This window comes from Carassius gibelio, chromosome A3 (genome assembly GCF_023724105.1).
Source record: "Carassius gibelio isolate Cgi1373 ecotype wild population from Czech Republic chromosome A3, carGib1.2-hapl.c, whole genome shotgun sequence".
Lineage (NCBI taxonomy): Eukaryota > Metazoa > Chordata > Actinopteri > Cypriniformes > Cyprinidae > Carassius > Carassius gibelio.
This window is the reverse complement of record NC_068373.1, coordinates 929,524-951,403: the sequence shown is the minus strand read 5'-3', so window position 1 is coordinate 951,403 and position 21,880 is coordinate 929,524. Positions and strand designations below refer to the sequence as shown.

The 21,880-nt window shown below is 39.0% G+C and overlaps 22 pseudogenes; all 22 read left to right on the top strand.

The window, feature by feature from the left end:
* Window positions 1–92: 92 nt before the first annotated feature.
* LOC127963537 (uncharacterized) lies at window positions 93–211 on the top strand (annotated as a pseudogene).
* Window positions 212–1,290: 1,079 nt separating this feature from the next.
* On the top strand, window positions 1,291–1,409 carry LOC127965796 (uncharacterized; annotated as a pseudogene).
* A 488-nt stretch (window positions 1,410–1,897) lies between these two features.
* On the top strand, window positions 1,898–2,016 carry LOC127963532 (uncharacterized; annotated as a pseudogene).
* An 803-nt stretch (window positions 2,017–2,819) lies between these two features.
* LOC127963530 (uncharacterized) lies at window positions 2,820–2,938 on the top strand (annotated as a pseudogene).
* A 1,890-nt stretch (window positions 2,939–4,828) lies between these two features.
* On the top strand, window positions 4,829–4,947 carry LOC127963196 (uncharacterized; annotated as a pseudogene).
* A 489-nt stretch (window positions 4,948–5,436) lies between these two features.
* On the top strand, window positions 5,437–5,555 carry LOC127963527 (uncharacterized; annotated as a pseudogene).
* A 1,568-nt stretch (window positions 5,556–7,123) lies between these two features.
* LOC127965785 (uncharacterized) lies at window positions 7,124–7,242 on the top strand (annotated as a pseudogene).
* A 486-nt stretch (window positions 7,243–7,728) lies between these two features.
* On the top strand, window positions 7,729–7,847 carry LOC127959922 (uncharacterized; annotated as a pseudogene).
* A 488-nt stretch (window positions 7,848–8,335) lies between these two features.
* On the top strand, window positions 8,336–8,454 carry LOC127965763 (uncharacterized; annotated as a pseudogene).
* Window positions 8,455–8,826: 372 nt separating this feature from the next.
* Window positions 8,827–8,945, top strand: LOC127963517 (uncharacterized; annotated as a pseudogene).
* Window positions 8,946–10,021: 1,076 nt separating this feature from the next.
* LOC127961989 (uncharacterized) lies at window positions 10,022–10,140 on the top strand (annotated as a pseudogene).
* Window positions 10,141–10,626: 486 nt separating this feature from the next.
* LOC127961988 (uncharacterized) lies at window positions 10,627–10,745 on the top strand (annotated as a pseudogene).
* Window positions 10,746–11,231: 486 nt separating this feature from the next.
* On the top strand, window positions 11,232–11,350 carry LOC127963150 (uncharacterized; annotated as a pseudogene).
* A 2,239-nt stretch (window positions 11,351–13,589) lies between these two features.
* LOC127965752 (uncharacterized) lies at window positions 13,590–13,708 on the top strand (annotated as a pseudogene).
* A 372-nt stretch (window positions 13,709–14,080) lies between these two features.
* Window positions 14,081–14,199, top strand: LOC127963510 (uncharacterized; annotated as a pseudogene).
* A 1,889-nt stretch (window positions 14,200–16,088) lies between these two features.
* On the top strand, window positions 16,089–16,207 carry LOC127965741 (uncharacterized; annotated as a pseudogene).
* A 488-nt stretch (window positions 16,208–16,695) lies between these two features.
* LOC127965730 (uncharacterized) lies at window positions 16,696–16,814 on the top strand (annotated as a pseudogene).
* Window positions 16,815–17,186: 372 nt separating this feature from the next.
* Window positions 17,187–17,305, top strand: LOC127963505 (uncharacterized; annotated as a pseudogene).
* A 650-nt stretch (window positions 17,306–17,955) lies between these two features.
* LOC127961982 (uncharacterized) lies at window positions 17,956–18,074 on the top strand (annotated as a pseudogene).
* Window positions 18,075–18,560: 486 nt separating this feature from the next.
* LOC127965719 (uncharacterized) lies at window positions 18,561–18,679 on the top strand (annotated as a pseudogene).
* Window positions 18,680–19,772: 1,093 nt separating this feature from the next.
* Window positions 19,773–19,891, top strand: LOC127965708 (uncharacterized; annotated as a pseudogene).
* A 356-nt stretch (window positions 19,892–20,247) lies between these two features.
* Window positions 20,248–20,366, top strand: LOC127963500 (uncharacterized; annotated as a pseudogene).
* Window positions 20,367–21,880: the final 1,514 nt, after the last annotated feature.

The following is a 21,880-nucleotide window of genomic DNA, read 5'->3' as shown; positions in this document are numbered from 1 at the left end:
TTTAAGCTTTAGGGTTTTCTTTCCTACTTATATAATGTACCGGCGATTAGATTGACTGATCTTTAAATAGCTCTCTCTTTGCAGCAGTCTTCGCTTATGGCCATACCACCCTGGCTATGCCAGATCATGTCTGAGCTCGGAAACTAAGCAGGTTTCGGCCTGGTTAGTAATTGGATGGGAGACCCCCTGGTAATACCAGTTGCTTTAAGATTTTTGGAAATTTTTCACAAATTATATAATAATCTTGCAAGAAAAAAAGAAAGGAGTCAATGCCCCATATCTGAATCTTAGCAGGTATGGGCCTGGTTAGTAATTGGATGGGAGACCCCCTGGTAATACCAGTTGCTTTAAGATTTTTGGAAATTTTTCACAAATTATATAATAATCTTGCAAGAAAAAAAGAAAGGAGTCAATGCCCCATATCTGAATCTTAGCAGGTATGGGCCTGGTTAGTAATTGGATGGGAGACACTGTGGTAATACCAGTTGCTTTAAGATTTTTGGAAATTTTTCACAAATTATATAATAATCTTGAAAAAAAAAAAAAAAAAAGTCAATGCCCGATCTCTGAATAATAGCAGGTTTTGCCTGGTTAGTACTTGGATGGAAGACGGCCGGGAAATACCAGTTGCTGTAATATTTTTGGCAATTTTTACTAATTACATAATAATCTTGCAAAAAAAAAAAAAAAAAAACAGTAAATGCCCAATCTTTGAATCTTAGGAGGTATGGACCTGTTTAGTGCTTGGATGGGAGACCGCCTCGGAATACCATTTGCTGTAATATTTTTGGAAATTTGTACTAATTATATAATTATCTTGAAACAAGAAGAGTCAATGCCCAATCTTTGAATCTTAGCAGCTATGGACCTGTTTAGTGTTTGGATGGGAGACCGCCTCGGAAAACCAGGTGCTCTAATATTATTGGAAATTTATTACTAATTATATAATAATCTTTAAAAAAAAAAAAAAAAAAAAAAAAAAAGAGTCAATGCCCGATCTCTTAATCTTAGCAGGTATTGGCCTGGTTAGTGCTTGGATGGGAGACCGCCTGGGAATACCAGGTGCTTTAAGCTTTAGGGTTTTCTTTCCTACTTATATAATGTACCGGCGATTAGATTGGCTGATCTTTAAATAGTCCTCTCTTTGCAGTATCTTTCGCTTGCGACCGTAACAACCTGGCTATGCCTGATCTCGTCTGATCTCGGAAGCTAAGCAGGTTTGGTCCTGTATAATGTACCGGCGATTAGATTGGCTGATCTTTAAATAGCTCTCTCTTTGCAGCAGTCTTCGCTTATGGCCATACCACCCTGGCTATGCCAGATCATGTCTGAGCTCGGAAGCTAAGCAGGTTTGGGCCTGGTTAGTAATTGGATGGGAGACCCCCTGGTAATACCAGTTGCTTTAAGATTTTTGTACATTTTTCACAAATTATATAATAATCTTGAAAGAAAAAAGAGTCAATGCCCATTCTTTGAATCTTAGCAGTCATGGACCTGTGTAGTGTTTGGATGGGAGACCCCCTGGTAATACCAGGTGCTCTAATATTATTGGAAATTTATTACTAATTATATAATAATCTTAAAAAAAAAGAGCCAATGCCCGATCTCTTAATCTTAGCAGGTATTGGCCTGGTTAGTGCTTGGATGGGAGACCGCCTGGGAATACCAGGTGCTGTAAGCTTTTGGGTTTTCATTCCTACTTATATAATGTATGGGCGATTTGATTGGCTGATCTTTAAATAGTCCTCTCTTTGCAGTATCCTTCGCTTGCGACCGTAACAACCTGGCTATGCCTGATCTCGTCTGCTCTCGGAAGCTAAGCAGGTTTGGTCCTGTATAATGTACCGGCGATTAGATTGGCTGATCTTTAAATAGCTCTCTCTTTGCAGCAGTCTTCGCTTATGGCCATACCACCCTGGCTATGCCAGATCATGTCTGAGCTCGGAAACTAAGCAGGTTTCGGCCTGGTTAGTAATTGGATGGGAGACCCCCTGGTAATACCAGTTGCTTTAAGATTTTTGGAAATTTTTCACAAATTATATAATAATCTTGCAAGAAAAAAAGAAAGGAGTCAATGCCCCATATCTGAATCTTAGCAGGTATGGGCCTGGTTAGTAATTGGATGGGAGACACCCTGGTAATACCAGTTGCTTTAAGATTTTTGGAAATTCTTCACAAATTATATAATAATTTTGAAAAAAAAAAAAAAGTCAATGCCCGATCTCTGAATAATAGCAGGTTTTGCCTGGTTAGTACTTGGATGGAAGACGGCCGGGAAATACCAGTTGCTGTAATATTTTTGGCAATTTTTACTAATTACATAAAAATCTTGCAAAAAAAAAAAAAAAAAAAAAAAAAGAGTAAATGCCCAATCTTTGAATCTTAGGAGGTATGGACCTGTTTAGTGCTTGGATGGGAGACCGCCTCGGAATACCATTTGCTTTAAGATTTTTGTAAATTTTTCACAAATTATATAATAATCTTGAAAAAAAAAAAGAGTCAATGCCCATTCTTTGAATCTTAGCAGTCATGGACCTGTTTAGTGTCTGGATGGGAGACCGCCTCGGAATACCAGGTGCTCTAATATTATTGGAAATTTATTACTAATTATATAATAATCTTAAAAAAAAAAATAAAAAAAAAAGAGTCAATGCCCGATCTCTTAATCTTAGCAGGTATTGGCCTGGTTAGTGCTTGGATGGGAGACCGCCTGGGAATACCAGGTGCTTTAAGCTTTAGGGTTTTCTTTCCTACTTATATAATGTACCGGCGATTAGATTGACTGATCTTTAAATAGCTCTCTCTTTGCAGCAGTCTTCGCTTATGGCCATACCACCCTGGCTATGCCAGATCATGTCTGAGCTCGGAAACTAAGCAGGTTTCGGCCTGGTTAGTAATTGGATGGGAGACCCCCTGGTAATACCAGTTGCTTTAAGATTTTTGGAAATTTTTCACAAATTATATAATAATCTTGCAAGAAAAAAAGAAAGGAGTCAATGCCCCATTTCTGAATCTTAGCAGGTATGGGCCTGGTTAGTAATTGGATGGGAGACACCCTGGTAATACCAGTTGCTTTAAGATTTTTGGAAATTTTTCACAAATTATATAATAATCTTGAAAAAAAAAAATAAAGACAATGCCCGATCTCTTTATAATAGCAGGTTTTGCCTGGTTAGTACTTGGATGATAGACGGCCGGGAAATACCAGTTGCTGTAATATTTTTGGCAATTTTTACTAATTACATAATAATCTTGCAAAAAAAAAAAAAAAAAAAAAGAGTAAATGCCCAATCTTTGAATCTTAGGAGGTATGGACCTGTTTAGTGCTTGGATGGGAGACCGCCTCGGAAAACCAGGTGCTCTAATATTATTGGAAATTTATTACTAATTATATAATAATCTTAAAAAAAAAAGAGTCAATGCCCGATCTCTTAATCTTAGCAGGTATTGGCCTGGTTAGTGCTTGGATGGGAGACCGCCTGGGAATACCAGGTGCTTTAAGCTTTAGGGTTTTCTTTCCTACTTATATAATGTACCGGCGATTAGATTGGCTGATCTTTAAATAGCTCTCTCTTTGCAGCAGTCTTCGCTTATGGCCATACCACCCTGGCTATGCCAGATCATGTCTCAGCTCGGAAGCTAAGCAGGTTTGGGCCTGGTTAGTAATTGGATGGGAGACCCCCTGGTAATACCAGTTGCTTTAAGATTTTTGTAATTTTTTCACAAATTATATAATAATCTTGAAAAAAAAAAGAGTCAATGCCCATTCTTTGAATCTTAGCAGTCATGGACCTGTGTAGTGTTTGGATGGGAGACCCCCTGGTAATACCAGGTGCTCTAATATTATTGGAAATTTATTACTAATTATATAATAATCTTAAAAAAAAAAGAGCCAATGCCCGATCTCTTAATCTTAGCAGGTATTGGCCTGGTTAGTGCTTGGATGGGAGACCGCTTCGGAATACCAGGTGCTGTAAGCTTTTGGATTTTCATTCCTACTTATATAATGTATGGGCGATTTGATTGGCTGATCTTTAAATAGTCCTCTCTTTGCAGTATCCTTCGCTTGCGACCGTAACAACCTGGCTATGCCTGATCTCGTCTGCTCTCGGAAGCTAAGCAGGTTTGGTCCTGTATAATGTACCGGCGATTAGATTGGCTGATCTTTAAATAGCTCTCTCTCTGCAGCAGTCTTCGCTTATGGCCATTCCACCCTAGCTATGCCAGATCATGTCTGAGCTCGGAAGCTAAGCAGGTTTCGGCCTGGTTCGTAATTGGATAGGAGACCCCCTGGTAATACCAGTTGCTTTAAGATTTTTGGAAATTTTTCACAAATTATATAATAATCTTGCAAGAAAAAAAGAAAGGAGTCAATGCCCCATATCTGAATCTTAGCAGGTATGGGCCTGGTTAGTAATTGGATGGGAGACACTGTGGTAATACCAGTTGCTTTAAGATTTTTGGAAATTTTTCACAAATTATATAATAATCTAGAAAAAAAAAAAAAAAGTCAATGCCCGATCTCTGAATAATAGCAGGTTTTGCCTGGTTAGTAATTGGATGGAAGACGGCCGGGAAATACCAGTTGCTGTAATATTTTTGGCAATTTTTACTAATTACATAATAATCTTGCAAAAAAAAAAAAAAAAAAAAGAGTAAATGCCCAATCTTTGAATCTTAGGAGGTATGGACCTGTTTAGTGCTTGGATGGGAGACCGCCTGGGAATACCAGGTGCTTTAAGCTTTAGGGTTTTCTTTCCTACTTATATAATGTACCGGCGATTAGATTGGCTGATCTTTAAATAGCTCTCTCTTTGCAGCAGTCTTCGCTTATGGCCATACCACCCTGGCTATGCCAGATCATGTCTGAGCTCGAAAGCTAAGCAGGTTTGGACCTGGTTAGTAATTGGATGGGAGACCCCCTGGTAATACCAGTTGCTTTAAGATTTTTGTAAATTTTTCACAAATTATATAATAATCTTGAAAAAAAAAAAGAGTCAATGCCCATTCTTTGAATCTTAGCAGTCATGGACCTGTGTAGTGTTTGGATGGGAGACCCCCTGGTAATACCAGGTGCTCTAATATTATTGGAAATTTATTACTAATTATATAATAATCTTAAAAAAAAAGAGCCAATGCCCGATCTCTTAATCTTAGCAGGTATTGGCCTGGTTAGTGCTTGGATGGGAGACCGCCTGGGAATACCAGGTGCTGTAAGCTTTTGGGTTTTCATTCCTACTTATATAATGTATGGGCGATTTGATTGGCTGATCTTTAAATAGTCCTCTCTTTGCAGTATCCTTCGCTTGCGACCGTAACAACCTGGCTATGCCTGATCTCGTCTGCTCTCGGAAGCTAAGCAGGTTTGGTCCTGTATAATGTACCGGCGATTAGATTGGCTGATCTTTAAATAGCTCTCTCTTTGCAGCAGTCTTCGCTTATGGCCATACCACCCTGGCTATGCCAGATCATGTCTGAGCTCGGAAACTAAGCAGGTTTCGGCCTGGTTAGTAATTGGATGGGAGACCCCCTGGTAATACCAGTTGCTTTAAGATTTTTGGAAATTTTTCACAAATTATATAATAATCTTGCAAGAAAAAAAGAAAGGAGTCAATGCCCCATATCTGAATCTTAGCAGGTATGGGCCTGGTTAGTAATTGGATGGGAGACACCCTGGTAATACCAGTTGCTTTAAGATTTTTGGAAATTCTTCACAAATTATATAATAATTTTGAAAAAAAAAAAAAAGTCAATGCCCGATCTCTGAATAATAGCAGGTTTTGCCTGGTTAGTACTTGGATGGAAGACGGCCGGGAAATACCAGTTGCTGTAATATTTTTGGCAATTTTTACTAATTACATAAAAATCTTGCAAAAAAAAAAAAAAAAAAAAAAAAGAGTAAATGCCCAATCTTTGAATCTTAGGAGGTATGGACCTGTTTAGTGCTTGGATGGGAGACCGCCTCGGAATACCATTTGCTGTAATATTTTTGGAAATTTGTACTAATTATATAATTATCTTGAAACAAGAAGAGTCAATGCCCAATCTTTGAATCTTAGCAGCTATGGACCTGTTTAGTGTTTGGATGGGAGACCGCCTCGGAAAACCAGGTGCTCTAATATTATTGGAAATTTATTACTAATTATATAATAATCTTTAAAAAAAAAAAAAAAAAAAAAAAAAAAGAGTCAATGCCCGATCTCTTAATCTTAGCAGGTATTGGCCTGGTTAGTGCTTGGATGGGAGACCGCCTGGGAATACCAGGTGCTTTAAGCTTTAGGGTTTTCTTTCCTACTTATATAATGTACCGGCGATTAGATTGACTGATCTTTAAATAGCTCTCTCTTTGCAGCAGTCTTCGCTTATGGCCATACCACCCTCGCTATGCCAGATCATGTCTGAGCTCGGAAGCTAAGCAGGTTTGGTCCTGTATAATGTACCGGCGATTAGATTGGCTGATCTTTAAATAGCTCTCTCTCTGCAGCAGTCTTCGCTTATGGCCATTCCACCCTGGCTATGCCAGATCATGTCTGAGCTCGGAAGCTAAGCAGGTTTCGGCCTGTTTAGTAATTGGATGGGAGACCCCCTGGTAATACCAGTTGCTTTAAGATTTTTGGAAATTTTTCACAAATTATATAATAATCTTGCAAGAAAAAAAGAAAGGAGTCAATGCCCCATATCTAAATCTTAGCAGGTATGGGCCTGGTTAGTAATTGGATGGGAGACACTGTGGTAATACCAGTTGCTTTAAGATTTTTGGAAATTTTTCACAAATTATATAATAATCTTGAAAAAAAAAAAAAAAAGTCAATGCCCGATCTCTGAATAATAGCAGGTTTTGCCTGGTTAGTACTTGGATGGAAGACGGCCGGGAAATACCAGTTGCTGTAATATTTTTGGCAATTTTTTCTAATTACATAATAATCTTGCAAAAAAAAAAAAAAAAAAGAGTAAATGCCCAATCTTTGAATCTTAGGAGGTATGGACCTGTTTAGTGCTTGGATGGGAGACCGCCTGGGAATACCAGGTGCTTTAAGCTTTAGGGTTTTCTTTCCTACTTATATAATGTACCGGCGATTAGATTGGCTGATCTTTAAATAGCTCTCTCTTTGCAGCAGTCTTCGCTTATGGCCATACCACCCTGGCTATGCCAGATCATGTCTGAGCTCGGAAGCTAAGCAGGTTTGGGCCTGGTTAGTAATTGGATGGGAGACCCCCTGGTAATACCAGTTGCTTTAAGATTTTTGTAAATTTTTCACAAATTATATAATAATCTTGAAAAAAAAAAGAGTCAATGCCCATTCTTTGAATCTTAGCAGTCATGGACCTGTGTAGTGTTTGGATGGGAGACCCCCTGGTAATACCAGGTGCTCTAATATTATTGGAAATTTATTACTAATTATATAATAATCTTAAAAAAAGAGCCAATGCCCGATCTCTTAATCTTAGCAGGTATTGGCCTGGTTAGTGCTTGGATGGGAGACCGCCTCGGAATACCAGGTGCTGTAAGCTTTTGGGTTTTCATTCCTACTTATATAATGTATGGGCGATTTGATTGGCTGATCTTTAAATAGTCCTCTCTTTGCAGTATCCTTCGCTTGCGACCGTAACAACCTGGCTATGCCTGATCTCGTCTGCTCTCGGAAGCTAAGCAGGTTTGGTCCTGTATAATGTACCGGCGATTAGATTGGCTGATCTTTAAATAGCTCTCTCTTTGCAGCAGTCTTCTCTTATGGCCATACCACCCTGGCTATGCCAGATCATGTCTGAGCTCGGAAGCTAAGCAGGTTTGGGCCTGGTTAGTAATTGGATGGGAGACCCCCTGGTAATACCAGTTGCTTTAAGATTTTTGTAAATTTTTCACAAATTATATAATAATCTTGAAAAAAAAAAGAGTCAATGCCCATTCTTTGAATCTTAGCAGTCATGGACCTGTGTAGTGTTTGGATGGGAGACCCCCTGGTAATACCAGGTGCTCTAATATTATTGGAAATTTATTACTAATTATATAATAATCTTAAAAATAAAGAGCCAATGCCCGATCTCTTAATCTTAGCAGGTATTGGCCTGGTTAGTGCTTGGATGGGAGACCGCCTGGGAATACCAGGTGCTGTAAGCTTTTGGGTTTTCATTCCTACTTATATAATGTATGGGCGATTTGATTGGCTGATCTTTAAATAGTCCTCTCTTTGCAGTATCCTTCGCTTGCGACCGTAACAACCTGGCTATGCCTGATCTCGTCTGCTCTCGGAAGCTAAGCAGGTTTGGTCCTGTATAATGTACCGGCGATTAGATTGGCTGATCTTTAAATAGCTCTCTCTTTGCAGCAGTCTTCGCTTATGGCCATACCACCCTGGCTATGCCAGATCATGTCTGAGCTCGGAAGCTAAGCAGGTTTGGGCCTGGTTAGTAATTGGATGGGAGACCCCCTGGTAATACCAGTTGCTTTAAGATTTTTGTAAATTTTTCACAAATTATATAATAATCTTGAAAAAAAAAAAGAGTCAATGCCCATTCTTTGAATCTTAGCAGTCATGGACCTGTTTAGTGTCTGGATGGGAGACCACCTCGGAATACCAGGTGCTCTAATATTATTGGAAATGTATTACTAATTATATAATAATCTTAAAAAAAAAAAAAAAAAAAAAAAAGAGTCAATGCCCGATCTCTTAATCTTAGCAGGTATTGGCCTGGTTAGTGCTTGGATGGGAGACCGCCTGGGAATACCAGGTGCTTTAAGCTTTAGGGTTTTCTTTCCTACTTATATAATGTACCGGCGATTAGATTGACTGATCTTTAAATAGCTCTCTCTTTGCAGCAGTCTTCGCTTATGGCCATACCACCCTGGCTATGCCAGATCATGTCTGAGCTCGGAAACTAAGCAGGTTTCGGCCTGGTTAGTAATTGGATGGGAGACCCCCTGGTAATACCAGTTGCTTTAAGATTTTTGGAAATTTTTCACAAATTATATAATAATCTTGCAAGAAAAAAAGAAAGGAGTCAATGCCCCATATCTGAATCTTAGCAGGTATGGGCCTGGTTAGTAATTGGATGGGAGACCCCCTGGTAATACCAGTTGCTTTAAGATTTTTGGAAATTTTTCACAAATTATATAATAATCTTGCAAGAAAAAAAGAAAGGAGTCAATGCCCCATATCTGAATCTTAGCAGGTATGGGCCTGGTTAGTAATTGGATGGGAGACACTGTGGTAATACCAGTTGCTTTAAGATTTTTGGAAATTTTTCACAAATTATATAATAATCTTAAAAAAAAAAAAAAAAAAGTCAATGCCCGATCTCTGAATAATAGCAGGTTTTGCCTGGTTAGTACTTGGATGGAAGACGGCCGGGAAATACCAGTTGCTGTAATATTTTTGGCAATTTTTACTAATTACATAATAATCTTGCAAAAAAAAAAAAAAAAAAAAAAGAGTAAATGCCCAATCTTTGAATCTTAGGAGGTATGGACCTGTTTAGTGCTTGGATGGGAGACCGCCTCGGAATACCATTTGCTGTAATATTTTTGGAAATTTGTACTAATTATATAATTATCTTGAAACAAGAAGAGTCAATGCCCAATCTTTGAATCTTAGCAGCTATGGACCTGTTTAGTGTCTGGATGGGAGACCGCCTCGGAATACCAGGTGCTCTAATATTATTGGAAATTTATTACTAATTATATAATAATCTTAAAAAAAAAAAAAAAAAAAAAAAGAGTCAATGCCCGATCTCTTAATCTTAGCAGGTATTGGCCTGGTTAGTGCTTGGATGGGAGACCGCCTGGGAATACCAGGTGCTTTAAGCTTTAGGGTTTTCTTTCCTACTTATATAATGTACCGGCGATTAGATTGACTGATCTTTAAATAGCTCTCTCTTTGCAGCAGTCTTCGCTTATGGCCATACCACCCTCGCTATGCCAGATCATGTCTGAGCTCGGAAACTAAGCAGGTTTGGTCCTGTATAATGTACCGGCGATTAGATTGGCTGATCTTTAAATAGCTCTCTCTTTGCAGCAGTCTTCGCTTATGGCCATACCACCCTGGCTATGCCAGATCATGTCTGAGCTCGAAAGCTAAGCAGGTTTGGGCCTGGTTAGTAATTGGATGGGAGACCCCCTGGTAATACCAGTTGCTTTAAGATTTTTGTAAATTTTTCACAAATTATATAATAATCTTGAAAAAAAAAAGAGTCAATGCCCATTCTTTGAATCTTAGCAGTCATGGACCTGTGTAGTGTTTGGATGGGAGACCCCCTGGTAATACCAGGTGCTCTAATATTATTGGAAATTTATTACTAATTATATAATAATCTTAAAAAAAGAGCCAATGCCCGATCTCTTAATCTTAGCAGGTATTGGCCTGGTTAGTGCTTGGATGGGAGACCGCCTCGGAATACCAGGTGCTGTAAGCTTTTGGGTTTTCATTCCTACTTATATAATGTATGGGCGATTTGATTGGCTGATCTTTAAATAGTCCTCTCTTTGCAGTATCCTTCGCTTGCGACCGTAACAACCTGGCTATGCCTGATCTCGTCTGCTCTCGGAAGCTAAGCAGGTTTGGTCCTGTATAATGTACCGGCGATTAGATTGGCTGATCTTTAAATAGCTCTCTCTTTGCAGCAGTCTTCGCTTATGGCCATACCACCCTGGCTATGCCAGATCATGTCTGAGCTCGAAAGCTAAGCAGGTTTGGGCCTGGTTAGTAATTGGATGGGAGACCCCCTGGTAATACCAGTTGCTTTAAGATTTTTGTAAATTTTTCACAAATTATATAATAATCTTGAAAAAAAAAAGAGTCAATGCCCATTCTTTGAATCTTAGCAGTCATGGACCTGTGTAGTGTTTGGATGGGAGACCCCCTGGTAATACCAGGTGCTCTAATATTATTGGAAATTTATTACTAATTATATAATAATCTTAAAAAAAGAGCCAATGCCCGATCTCTTAATCTTAGCAGGTATTGGCCTGGTTAGTGCTTGGATGGGAGACCGCCTCGGAATACCAGGTGCTGTAAGCTTTTGGGTTTTCATTCCTACTTATATAATGTATGGGCGATTTGATTGGCTGATCTTTAAATAGTCCTCTCTTTGCAGTATCCTTCGCTTGCGACCGTAACAACCTGGCTATGCCTGATCTCGTCTGCTCTCGGAAGCTAAGCAGGTTTGGTCCTGTATAATGTACCGGCGATTAGATTGGCTGATCTTTAAATAGCTCTCTCTTTGCAGCAGTCTTTGCTTATGGCCATACCACCCTGGCTATGCCAGATCATGTCTGAGCTCGGAAGCTAAGCAGGTTTGGGCCTGGTTAGTAATTGGATGGGAGACCACCTGGTAATACCAGTTGCTTTAAGATTTTTGTAAATTTTTCACAAATTATATAATAATCTTGAAAAAAAAAAGAGTCAATGCCCATTCTTTGAATCTTAGCAGTCATGGACCTGTGTAGTGTTTGGATGGGAGACCCCCTGGTAATACCAGGTGCTCTAATATTATTGGAAATTTATTACTAATTATATAATAATCTTAAAAATAAAGAGCCAATGCCCGATCTCTTAACCCCTTACTAGTAACCCCCCTTTTTTGGCATGGAGACCGAAATTACATACCCAAAATAAAAAGGTTTCTGCTCATGATTCTTTCTGACTAGATACATAATCAACCTTTGTTCACAAAGCTGACACTTTAAAGTTTACTGTTCAGGAATCAGAATCACTCAGACTGTTATGATAATAGAGATATATAAGCTCAAACATAAAAACAAAAATAAAAATATTAAAAACATATGTTTTAAATGTATTTAAAAAAATGTTGATGTAGGAAATGAGTTTGAAAACACAGTGTAGCTAAGGCCACAAGTCTTCCAAGACTTCATAAAAAATTTCATAATCGAATCTGTAAAACTGTGAATTTTATGAAATATTTTTAAGGCCATGTCATGTGTGTTTTTAGAGAAGGCTAGTCAGATTGATTTATGGCCCTTGTCATCTCTGTAAGATCTCACATGTAAACATTCATGTGCTCTTTGTGTATGTTTCACTGTTGAAAACTGCCCGAATCATGATTGTATTGTTCTCACCAAACGGTTCTTTCACACCTCCGCCAAGTATGACACATTATCCGCATTATTCTTTTATCATTATTCTTTTGTTTTTATTCCACCTTTATTAGCCTTGATTGTGGTTTTTCAGGCTTTACAAAGCAACAAAGCAGCGATCTCACTTCAGTCTCTCTTTGCATTTAGCCCTTATTTATCAAAAGTCTTACTATAAAAATACAACAAAACATTTTCTTACGACCTTACGTGAATTATTGAGACAAAAATGCATTATGAAGAAGAAAAGCACCTGCTATTAGTAGCATTGGTGCTAACGTTAGCATCAAGCTACATCTGACAATTTATGAAATTATTAGTACACTTTTACTCAAAACTCACTTTAAACCCCGATCGAGTGTTTATAATAACTTCCTTTAGCGATCAGGGGTGGAATTTGGTCGTTTACTGTTGTAAAAATATGTTATTTGTAGCCTTTTTCATCGCTGCACAAGTTAGCATTTCCGATGTACATTTTCGATTTTTTTTATAAAAACGCCCCAGATCTCAAGAAATTCTCATACCAAGCTTTACTATCGTAATCGCGGGTTTATTATTCGGATATTTTGTGTGTACAGAGGTGTTTCAGTGTTGTTTTGGCCAGATAACTACCAGGAAGTGTGCAGGAAGCATGTGACACGATGGGGCGGTGTCCAGATATGAAACTCTAAGATTGACGTTTGAAAGACCCAATCAGAGTCTGAGTCACACACCGCACGAGCTGTGACTACTGCACGCACACACAGATCGCTGGGAGAGGCTGTTTATCATCTGATCGCGTAAATCCGTGGAAAATGAATAGAAATGACGATTCTGTCTGAAGAAATATGAAGTAAACATCAGTAAATATATCCATATATCTCCGCAGATATGCATCTTTGGTCTGTAAATCCTTATTGACGCTGTTCAGTGAGTCTATGTGAACACAAATAAACCGCTCTTGACGTGACTGAATATGAGTGAGTTGTGAATTTCTATTCAAAATGTGGCATAATACGGATTTATTATTTTGCACTCCTGACATAAATCACTAAATATCTGTCACTGCAACAATGTTTTATCAAAATATTGGTCAAATATCGAAACTAGAGTCTTTAAACTTTCCATTGATGCACAGTTTGTCCAGATGAAGTAAGACAGTGATGTTTAATGTGCTGTGAAAGTGAAACAATAATAAACTGGGGCCGTCAGCGATGTTTGCACGCAAAGGGGTTAATCTTAGCAGGTATTGGCCTGGTTAGTGCTTGGATGGGAGACCGCCTGGGAATACCAGGTGCTGTAAGCTTTTGGGTTTTCATTCCTACTTATATAATGTATGGGCGATTTGATTGGCTGATCTTTAAATAGTCCTCTCTTTGCAGTATCCTTCGCTTGCGACCGTAACAACCTGGCTATGCCTGATCTCGTCTGCTCTCGGAAGCTAAGCAGGTTTGGTCCTGTATAATGTACCGGCGATTAGATTGGCTGATCTTTAAATAGCTCTCTCTTTGCAGCAGTCTTCGCTTATGGCCATACCACCCTGGCTATGCCAGATCATGTCTGAGCTCGGAAGCTAAGCAGGTTTGGGCCTGGTTAGTAATTGGATGGGAGACCCCCTGGTAATACCAGTTGCTTTAAGATTTTTGTAAATTTTTCACAAATTATATAATAATCTTGAAAAAAAAAAAGAGTCAATGCCCATTCTTTGAATCTTAGCAGTCATGGACCTGTTTAGTGTCTGGATGGGAGACCACCTCGGAATACCAGGTGCTCTAATATTATTGGAAATTTATTACTAATTATATAATAATCTTAAAAAAAAAAAAAAAAAAAAAAAAGAGTCAATGCCCGATCTCTTAATCTTAGCAGGTATTGGCCTGGTTAGTGCTTGGATGGGAGACCGCCTGGGAATACCAGGTGCTTTAAGCTTTAGGGTTTTCTTTCCTACTTATATAATGTACCGGCGATTAGATTGACTGATCTTGAAATAGCTCTCTCTTTGCAGCAGTCTTCGCTTATGGCCATACCACCCTGGCTATGCCAGATCATGTCTGAGCTCGGAAACTAAGCAGGTTTCGGCCTGGTTAGTAATTGGATGGGAGACCCCCTGGTAATACCAGTTGCTTTAAGATTTTTGGAAATTTTTCACAAATTATATAATAATCTTGCAAGAAAAAAAGAAAGGAGTCAATGCCCCATATCTGAATCTTAGCAGGTATGGGCCTGGTTAGTAATTGGATGGGAGACACCCTGGTAATACCAGTTGCTTTAAGATTTTTGGAAATTTTTCACAAATTATATAATAATCTTGAAAAAAAAAAATAAAGTCAATGCCCGATCTCTGAATAATAGCAGGTTTTGCCTGGTTAGTACTTGGATGATAGACGGCCGGGAAATACCAGTTGCTGTAATATTTTTGGCAATTTTTACTAATTACATAATAATCTTGCAAAAAAAAAAAAAAAAAAAAAGAGTAAATGCCCAATCTTTGAATCTTAGGAGGTATGGACCTGTTTAGTGCTTGGATGGGAGACCGCCTCGGAAAACCAGGTGCTCTAATATTATTGGAAATTTATTACTAATTATATAATAATCTTAAAAAAAAAGAGTCAATGCCCGATCTCTTAATCTTAGCAGGTATTGGCCTGGTTAGTGCTTGGATGGGAGACCGCCTGGGAATACCAGGTGCTTTAAGCTTTAGGGTTTTCTTTCCTACTTATATAATGTACCGGCGATTAGATTGGCTGATCTTTAAATAGCTCTCTCTTTGCAGCAGTCTTCGCTTATGGCCATACCACCCTGGCTATGCCAGATCATGTCTCAGCTCGGAAGCTAAGCAGGTTTGGGCCTGGTTAGTAATTGGATGGGAGACCCCCTGGTAATACCAGTTGCTTTAAGATTTTTGTAAATTTTTCACAAATTATATAATAATCTTGAAAAAAAAAAGAGTCAATGCCCATTCTTTGAATCTTAGCAGTCATGGACCTGTGTAGTGTTTGGATGGGAGACCCCCTGGTAATACCAGGTGCTCTAATATTATTGGAAATTTATTACTAATTATATAATAATCTTAAAAAAAAAAGAGCCAATGCCCGATCTCTTAATCTTAGCAGGTATTGGCCTGGTTAGTGCTTGGATGGGAGACCGCCTCGGAATACCAGGTGCTGTAAGCTTTTGGATTTTCATTCCTACTTATATAATGTATGGGCGATTTGATTGGCTGATCTTTAAATAGTCCTCTCTTTGCAGTATCCTTCGCTTGCGACCGTAACAACCTGGCTATGCCTGATCTCGTCTGCTCTCGGAAGCTAAGCAGGTTTGGTCCTGTATAATGTACCGGCGATTAGATTGGCTGATCTTTAAATAGCTCTCTCTCTGCAGCAGTCTTCGCTTATGGCCATTCCACCCTGGCTATGCCAGATCATGTCTGAGCTCGGAAGCTAAGCAGGTTTCGGCCTGGTTCGTAATTGGATGGGAGACCCCCTGGTAATACCAGTTGCTTTAAGATTTTTGGAAATTTTTCACAAATTATATAATAATCTTGCAAGAAAAAAAGAAAGGAGTCAATGCCCCATATCTGAATCTTAGCAGGTATGGGCCTGGTTAGTAATTGGATGGGAGACACTGTGGTAATACCAGTTGCTTTAAGATTTTTGGAAATTTTTCACAAATTATATAATAATCTTGAAAAAAAAAAAAAAAAGTCAATGCCCGATCTCTGAATAATAGCAGGTTTTGCCTGGTTAGTACTTGGATGGAAGACGGCCGGGAAATACCAGTTGCTGTAATATTTTTGGCAATTTTTACTAATTACATAATAATCTTGCAAAAAAAAAAAAAAAAAAAGAGTAAATGCCCAATCTTTGAATCTTAGGAGGTATGGACCTGTTTAGTACTTGGATGGGAGACCGCCTGGGAATACCAGGTGCTTTAAGCTTTAGGGTTTTCTTTCCTACTTATATAATGTACCGGCGATTAGATTGGCTGATCTTTAAATAGCTCTCTCTTTGCAGCAGTCTTCGCTTATGGCCATACCACCCTGGCTATGCCAGATCATGTCTGAGCTCGGAAGCTAAGCAGGTTTGGGCCTGGTTAGTAATTGGATGGGAGACCCCCTGGTAATACCAGTTGCTTTAAGATTTTTGTAAATTTTTCACAAATTATATAATAATCTTGAAAAAAAAAAGAGTCAATGCCCATTCTTTGAATCTTAGCAGTCATGGACCTGTGTAGTGTTTGGATGGGAGACCCCCTGGTAATACCAGGTGCTCTAATATTATTGGAAATTTATTACTAATTATATAATAATCTTAAAAAAAAAGAGCCAATGCCCGATCTCTTAATCTTAGCAGGTATTGGCCTGTTTAGTGCTTGGATGGGAGACCGCCTGGGAATACCAGGTGCTGTAAGATTTTGGGTTTTCATTCCTACTTATATAATGTATGGGCGATTTGATTGGCTGATCTTTAAATAGTCCTCTCTTTGCAGTATCCTTCGCTTGCGACCGTAACAACCTGGCTATGCCTGATCTCGTCTGCTCTCGGAAGCTAAGCAGGTTTGGTCCTGTATAATGTACCGGCGATTAGATTGGCTGATCTTTAAATAGCTCTCTCTTTGCAGCAGTCTTCGCTTATGGCCATACCACCCTGGCTATGCCAGATCATGTCTGAGCTCGGAAGCTAAGCAGGTTTGGGCCTGGTTAGTAATTGGATGGGAGACCCCCTGGTAATACCAGTTGCTTTAAGATTTTTGTAAATTTTTCACAAATTATATAATAATCTTGAAAAAAAAAAGAGTCAATGCCCATTCTTTGAATCTTAGCAGTCATGGACCTGTTTAGTGTCTGGATGGGAGACCGCCTCGGAATACCAGGTGCTCTAATATTATTGGAAATTTATTACTAATTATATAATAATCTTAAAAAAAAAAAAAAAAAAAAAAAAAGAGTCAATGCCCGATCTCTTAATCTTAGCAGGTATTGGCCTGGTTAGTGCTTGGATGGGAGACCGCCTGGGAATACCAGGTGCTTTAAGCTTTAGGGTTTTCTTTCCTACTTATATAATGTACCGGCGATTAGATTGACTGATCTTTAAATAGCTCTCTCTTTGCAGCAGTCTTCGCTTATGGCCATACCACCCTGGCTATGCCAGATCATGTCTGAGCTCGGAAACTAAGCAGGTTTCGGCCTGGTTAGTAATTGGATGGGAGACCCCCTGGTAATACCAGTTGCTTTAAGATTTTTGGAAATTTTTCACAAATTATATAATAATCTTGCAAGAAAAAAAGAAAGGAGTCAATGCCCCATATCTGAATCTTAGCAGGTATGGGCCTGGTTAGTAATTGGATGGGAGACACCCTGGTAATACCAGTTGCTTTAAGATTTTTGGAAATTTTTCACAAATTATATAATAATCTTGAAAAAAAAAAATAAAGTCAATGCCCGATCTCTGAATAATAGCAGGTTTTGCCTGGTTAGTACTTGGATGATAGACGGCCGGGAAATACCAGTTGCTGTAATATTTTTGGCAATTTTTACTAATTACATAATAATCTTGCAAAAAAAAAAAAAAAAAAAAAGAGTAAATGCCCAATCTTTGAATCTTAGGAGGTATGGACCTGTTTAGTGCTTGGATGGGAGACCGCCTCGGAAAACCAGGTGCTCTAATATTATTGGAAATTTATTACTAATTATATAATAATCTTAAAAAAAAAAGAGTAAATGCCCAATCTTTGAATCTTAGGAGGTATGGACCTGTTTAGTACTTGGATGGGAGACCGCCTGGGAATACCAGGTGCTTTAAGCTTTAGGGTTTTCTTTCCTACTTATATAATGTACCGGCGATTAGATTGGCTGATCTTTAAATAGCTCTCTCTTTGCAGCAGTCTTCGCTTATGGCCATACCACCCTGGCTATGCCAGATCATGTCTGAGCTCGAAAGCTAAGCAGGTTTGGGCCTGGTTAGTAATTGGATGGGAGACCCCCTGGTAATACCAGTTGCTTTAAGATTTTTGTAAATTTTTCACAAATTATATAATAATCTTGAAAAAAAAAAGAGTCAATGCCCATTCTTTGAATCTTAGCAGTCATGGACCTGTGTAGTGTTTGGATGGGAGACCCCCTGGTAATACCAGGTGCTCTAATATTATTGGAAATTTATTACTAATTATATAATAATCTTAAAAAAAGAGCCAATGCCCGATCTCTTAATCTTAGCAGGTATTGGCCTGGTTAGTGCTTGGATGGGAGACCGCCTCGGAATACCAGGTGCTGTAAGCTTTTGGGTTTTCATTCCTACTTATATAATGTATGGGCGATTTGATTGGCTGATCTTTAAATAGTCCTCTCTTTGCAGTATCCTTCGCTTGCGACCGTAACAACCTGGCTATGCCTGATCTCGTCTGCTCTCGGAAGCTAAGCAGGTTTGGTCCTGTATAATGTACCGGCGATTAGATTGGCTGATCTTTAAATAGCTCTCTCTTTGCAGCAGTCTTTGCTTATGGCCATACCACCCTGGCTATGCCAGATCATGTCTGAGCTCGGAAGCTAAGCAGGTTTGGGCCTGGTTAGTAATTGGATGGGAGACCCCCTGGTAATACCAGTTGCTTTAAGATTTTTGTAAATTTTTCACAAATTATATAATAATCTTGAAAAAAAAAAAGAGTCAATGCCCATTCTTTGAATCTTAGCAGTCATGGACCTGTGTAGTGTTTGGATGGGAGACCCCCTGGTAATACCAGGTGCTCTAATATTATTGGAAATTTATTACTTATTATATAATAATCTTAAAAAAAAGAGCCAATGCCCGATCTCTTAATCTTAGCAGGTATTGGCCTGGTTAGTGCTTGGATGGGAGACCGCCTGGGAATACCAGGTGCTGTAAGCTTTTGGGTTTTCATTCCTACTTATATAATGTATGGGCGATTTGATTGGCTGATCTTTAAATAGTCCTCTCTTTGCAGTATCCTTCGCTTGCGACCGTAACAACCTGGCTATGCCTGATCTCGTCTGCTCTCGGAAGCTAAGCAGGTTTGGTCCTGTATAATGTACCGGCGATTAGATTGGCTGATCTTTAAATAGCTCTCTCTTTGCAACAGTCTTCGCTTATGGCCATACCACCCTGGCTATGCCAGATCATGTCTGAGCTCGAAAGCTAAGCAGGTTTGGGCCTGGTTAGTAATTGGATGGGAGACCCCCTGGTATTACCAGTTGCTTTAAGATTTTTGTAAATTTTTCACAAATTATATAATAATCTTGAAAAAAAAAAGAGTCAATGCCCATTCTTTGAATCTTAGCAGTCATGGACCTGTGTAGTGTTTGGATGGGAGACCCCCTGGTAATACCAGGTGCTCTAATATTATTGGAAATTTATTACTAATTATATAATAATCTTAAAAAAAGAGCCAATGCCCGATCTCTTAATCTTAGCAGGTATTGGCCTGGTTAGTGCTTGGATGGGAGACCGCCTCGGAATACCAGGTGCTGTAAGCTTTTGGGTTTTCATTCCTACTTATATAATGTATGGGCGATTTGATTGGCTGATCTTTAAATAGTCCTCTCTTTGCAGTATCCTTCGCTTGCGACCGTAACAACCTGGCTATGCCTGATCTCGTCTGCTCTCGGAAGCTAAGCAGGTTTGGTCCTGTATAATGTACCGGTGATTAGATTGGCTGATCTTTAAATAGCTCTCTCTTTGCAGCAGTCTTTGCTTATGGCCATACCACCCTGGCTATGCCAGATCATGTCTGAGCTCGGAAGCTAAGCAGGTTTGGGCCTGGTTAGTAATTGGATGGGAGACCCCCTGGTAATACCAGTTGCTTTAAGATTTTTGTAAATTTTTCACAAATTATATAATAATCTTGAAAAAAAAAAAGAGTCAATGCCCATTCTTTGAATCTTAGCAGTCATGGACCTGTGTAGTGTTTGGATGGGAGACCCCCTGGTAATACCAGGTGCTCTAATATTATTGGAAATTTATTACTTATTATATAATAATCTTAAAAAAAAGAGCCAATGCCTGATCTCTTAATCTTAGCAGGTATTGGCCTGGTTAGTGCTTGGATGGGAGACCGCCTGGGAATACCAGGTGCTTTAAGCTTTAGGGTTTTCTTTCCTACTTATATAATGTACCGGCGATTAGATTGACTGATCTTTAAATAGCTCTCTCTTTGCAGCAGTCTTCGCTTATGGCCATACCACCCTGGCTATGCCAGATCATGTCTGAGCTCGGAAACTAAGCAGGTTTCGGCCTGGTTAGTAATTGGATGGGAGACCCCCTGGTAATACCAGTTGCTTTAAGATTTTTGGAAATTTTTCACAAATTATATAATAATCTTGCAAGAAAAAAAGAAAGGAGTCAATGCCCCATATCTGAATCTTAGCAGGTATGGGCCTGGTTAGTAATTGGATGGGAGACACCCTGGTAATACCAGTTGCTTTAAGATTTTTGGAAATTTTTCACAAATTATATAATAATCTTGAAAAAAAAAAATAAAGTCAATGCCCGATCTCTGAATAATAGCAGGTTTTGCCTGGTTAGTACTTGGATGATAGACGGCCGGGAAATACCAGTTGCTGTAATATTTTTGGCAATTTTTACTAATTACATAATAATCTTGCAAAAAAAAAAAAAAAAAAAAAGAGTAAATGCCCAATCTTTGAATCTTAGGAGGTATGGACCTGTTTAGTGCTTGGATGGGAGACCGCCTCGGAAAACCAGGTGCTCTAATATTATTGGAAATTTATTACTAATTATATAATAATCTTAAAAAAAAAAGAGTCAATGCCCGATCTCTTAATCTTAGCAGGTATTGGCCTGGTTAGTGCTTGGATGGGAGACCGCCTGGGAATACCAGGTGCTTTAAGCTTTAGGGTTTTCTTTCCTACTTATATAATGTACCGGCGATTAGATTGGCTGATCTTTAAATAGCTCTCTCTTTGCAGCAGTCTTCGCTTATGGCCATACCACCCTGGCTATGCCAGATCATGTCTCAGCTCGGAAGCTAAGCAGGTTTGGGCCTGGTTAGTAATTGGATGGGAGACCCCCTGGTAATACCAGTTGCTTTAAGATTTTTGTAAATTTTTCACAAATTATATAATAATCTTGAAAAAAAAAAGAGTCAATGCCCATTCTTTGAATCTTAGCAGTCATGGACCTGTGTAGTGTTTGGATGGGAGACCCCCTGGTAATACCAGGTGCTCTAATATTATTGGAAATTTATTACTAATTATATAATAATCTTAAAAAAAAAAGAGCCAATGCCCGATCTCTTAATCTTAGCAGGTATTGGCCTGGTTAGTGCTTGGATGGGAGACCGCCTCGGAATACCAGGTGCTGTAAGCTTTTGGATTTTCATTCCTACTTATATAATGTATGGGCGATTTGATTGGCTGATCTTTAAATAGTCCTCTCTTTGCAGTATCCTTCGCTTGCGACCGTAACAACCTGGCTATGCCTGATCTCGTCTGCTCTCGGAAGCTAAGCAGGTTTGGTCCTGTATAATGTACCGGCGATTAGATTGGCTGATCTTTAAATAGCTCTCTCTCTGCAGCAGTCTTCGCTTATGGCCATTCCACCCTGGCTATGCCAGATCATGTCTGAGCTCGGAAGCTAAGCAGGTTTCGGCCTGGTTCGTAATTGGATGGGAGACCACCTGGTAATACCAGTTGCTTTAAGATTTTTGGAAATTTTTCACAAATTATATAATAATCTTGCAAGAAAAAAAGAAAGGAGTCAATGCCCCATATCTGAATCTTAGCAGGTATGGGCCTGGTTAGTAATTGGATGGGAGACACTGTGGTAATACCAGTTGCTT